This window comes from Coregonus lavaretus (assembly GCF_964263955.1).
Source record: "Coregonus lavaretus genome assembly, chromosome: 36".
NCBI lineage: Eukaryota > Metazoa > Chordata > Actinopteri > Salmoniformes > Salmonidae > Coregonus > Coregonus lavaretus.
In genome coordinates this window covers 20,531,674-20,535,406 of record NC_140023.1, presented here as the reverse complement: position 1 = coordinate 20,535,406, position 3,733 = coordinate 20,531,674, and the positions used below count along the sequence as shown (strand labels likewise).

Here is a 3,733-nt window from a genome sequence, read left to right as displayed (position 1 = left end):
TCCATCTCCTTAGCTATCATACTCTAATTCCACTGATTTCAAAACTTGATCTCTCAGCATGTCCAGCCACTCATTATCTCAGCCAATCATGGCTAGCGGGAAGGTCGCTGTCTTTTTTCTGTGGCTAAACCAACTAGGCTCGTAATTTAACTATTTTATTTGTATTTACAGATGGCATACAAGTTTGTTATTAAGGCACATGAAAGTTCACATGTTCCAGAAGGCATTTTGATTTAAAAAAAAGTTTACATTCAAATGGCTCTCCTGTGAAGTAGTGACGCGTGACATACGGCTAGTTTCCTGAAATGAATCACATATGTGAAAACCCCCTTAGACTTCAGAATTGAATTGGGGGCATACTGTCATGATTTAACTGGATTTGAACCCAAATGCAGACAACTACACCGAGCCAGAGAAGGTTTAACAGGTTTATTTACAAAGTTCAATTTGTCCAGGTTTCCAATAATAGGGGAAGAGCAAGTCCAGGTTTACAGGGAGGGTAACAGATCCAGGTTCAGAGCAGGAGTGGTACCGTAACGTCCTAGTGTCCATGGTGAGTCCAAAAGGAAGGTCCGGTAGTGGAAAGCAGGATGGTGGTGGCAGGAGTGAAGCGGAGGCAGGAGTCAGGTTCCAATAATCTGTGGCACAGGAGAAAAGTAACTAGAACAGGCCAAAAACACAAAGGGCGAAAACAAGCAGGTTGAGTCAACAGCGAAACTAACATGGTAGTCTTGACTATGATCTGACGATGAGTGGCAAGTTTGACCGGGTCTTTAAGGCTGAGGTGATTATGGTGAAAGAGCTGCAGCTGGAACCCTGACTCCCGCACACCAGACTTCACTCCTGCAATCAAGGACAGACAGAGGGGAGGGGGAGAGCAGAGAGAGAGCTACCTAGCAGCAGTAGGCCTAACACATACTGTATGCCTTGCCTATGGATCTAGGGTCCATGAAATGTTTAAAACTGTGAAGAGTTTACACAAATGTTAAAGTCGTAGCTCTTAACTGTGGGAAATCACCTCACCAGTCAGTCTATTGTGCATACTAGTCATTCATATTGCAATGTACAGCCTAACCTATGGATTTTGGGTCCATGAAATGGGGTATCAGCCGACTCAGTCTACTCAGAGACACCCACAGAACACAACTGTGAAGAGTTTACACAAATATTAAGGTTGTAGCTCTTATTGCAGGACTTTGACATGACTGTGAAATGAAACCACTGTGAAATGAGCCACATTAGCTCACCAGTCAATAGGCTGAATAGTGAGGTGATTTCCCACGGTCAAAGTCCTGCAATAAGAGCTACGACGCTAATATTTGTGTACACCCTTCACAGTTATGTTCTGTGGTGGTCACTGAGTAGGCTGATACCAGGGATGTAGTGCTGCCATAGCGCAGTGGAGTGGCGCTCCCTCACTTTTTTCAATTTGAGAATACACGGAACTGATAAAAATATTCTGGAAAATGTATTCTAATAAATTCTAAATAAATTATATTTAATTACTACTAAAATTCCATGAAAACGATAGAATGATAAACTAAATAAATATGTAGCCTATAGGTAAGTAAATTGTGATTTCTTCAATGTCTTCTCTCTCTCTGGAGGTGGCGCGAATTATGAATAACTGTAGGAGTGTGTGCAGAGGCCCGTCGGTTGGAGACTTGACCACTTTGAGTGGGCCAAATCCGACGTAACAAGAACAGCCACAGACAGAAAACTCTACCAGGGGTTGATAAAACGGCTGTCCACAAAACAGTTTGTTATGGACTTCGGGCTCATGTAGGCCTACGACGCACTTGAACTCGCCCTACTGTCTGAGTGCTTAGCTTACAGAAACGTACCACCTCTATTGCGTATGAAGACAAACTGATCCACTGCATGAACCTTATCATCACACCAATGAGATCTAGGATCCAAATTCACCGCGTCTCCCTTGCTTTTCATTAAACTCCAAGGGACCCCTCTTGCACAGTGGAACCCAGAGTGATATGTGACCACTTGGTTACGGTGCGGTCCTTTCACCACCGCGATTCAAAGGGCGCTCAAATCACTTCAAATAACCCTCATCATTGATTGAAAGAAAATTGGCCTACAAGAAAGGCTAATAGTTTGTTAACACCGTCTGCTTTAATTCACCCACGAAACAGTAATTCAAAAAGATCTAAATAAATATTCCAATGAAACTGATTGAGATCAAATGATTTGCATGCAGTTTGGACATTTCACCGGTAAAACGTGAAGAATTATCATTCACGATTGACAGTGATGATGGCCTATTTTGAAATTAGGTACAGTGGGGGAACAAGTATTTGATACACTGCCGATTTTGCAGGTTTTCCTACTTACAAAGCATGTAGAGGTCTGTCATTTTTATCATAGGTACACTTCAACTGTGAGAATCTAAAACAAAAATCCAGAAAATCACATTGTATGATTTTTAAGTAATTAATTTGCATTTTATTGCATGACATAAGTATTTGATACATCAGAAAAGCAGAACTTCATATTTGGTACAGAAACCTTTGTTTGCAATTACAGAGATCATACGTTTCCTGTAGGTCTTGACCAGGTTTGCACACACTGCAGCAGGGATTTTGGCCCACTCCTCCATACAGACCTTCTCCAGATCCTTCAGGTTTCGGGGCTGTCACTGGGCAATACGGACTTTCAGCTCCCTCCAAATATGTTATATTGGGTTCAGGTCTGGAGACTGGCTAGGCCACTCCAGGACCTTGAGATGCTTCTTACGGAGCCACTCCTTAGTTGCCCTGGCTGTGTGTTTCGGGTCGTTGTCATGCTGGAAGACCCAGCCACGACCCGTCTTCAATGCTCTTACTGAGGGAAGGAGGTCGTTGGCCAAGATCTCACGATACATGGCCCCATCCATCCTCCCCTCAATACGGTGCAGTCGTCCTGTCCCCTTTGCAGAAAAGCATCCCCAAAGAATTATGTTTCCACCTCCATGCTTCACGGTTGGGATGGTGTTCTAGGTTTTGTACTCATCCTTCTTCTTCCTCCAAACACGGCGAGTGGAGTTTAGACCAAAAAGCTATATTTTTGTCTCATCAGACCACATGACCTTCTCCCATTCCTCCTCTGGATCATCCAGATGGTCATTGGCAAACTTCAGACGGGCCTGGACATGCGCTGGCTTGAGCAGGGGGACCTTGCGTGCGCTGCAGGATTTTAATCCATGACGGCGTAGTGTGTTTCTAATGGTTTTCTTTGAGACTGTGGTCCCAGCTCTCTTCAGGTCATTGACCAGGTCCTGCCGTGTAGTTCTGGGCTGATCCCTCACCTTCCTCATGATCATTGATGCCCCACGAGGTGAGATTTTGCATGGAGCCCCAGACCGAGGGTGATTGACCGTCATCTTGAACTTCTTCCATTTTCTAATAATTGCGCCAACAGTTGTTGCCTTCTCACCAAGCTGCTTGCCTATTGTCCTGTAGCCCATCCCAGCCTTGTGCAGGTCTACAATTGTATCCCTGATGTCCTTACACAGCTCTCTGGTCTTGGCCATTGTGGAGAGGTTGGAGTCTGTTTGATTGAGTGTGTGGACAGGTGTCTTTTATACAGGTAACGAGTTCAAACAGGTGCAGTTAATACAGGTAATGAGTGGAGAACAGGAGGGCTTCTTAAAGAAAAACTAACAGGTCTGTGAGAGCCGGAATTCTTACTGGTTGGTAGGTGATCAAATACTTATGTCATGCAATAAAATGCAAATTAA

The 3,733-nt window shown here is 44.1% G+C and overlaps 1 long non-coding RNA gene across 1 annotated transcript; it reads right to left on the bottom strand.

Annotated features, from left to right (window-relative positions):
- Positions 1–415: 415 nt before the first annotated feature.
- On the bottom strand, positions 416–774 carry LOC311110662. Its single transcript, XR_014610715.1, has 2 exons — positions 723–774; positions 416–638 (listed from the first exon to the last, which is right to left on the bottom strand). It is a non-coding gene; the product is annotated as an uncharacterized lncRNA (long non-coding RNA).
- Positions 775–3,733: the final 2,959 nt, after the last annotated feature.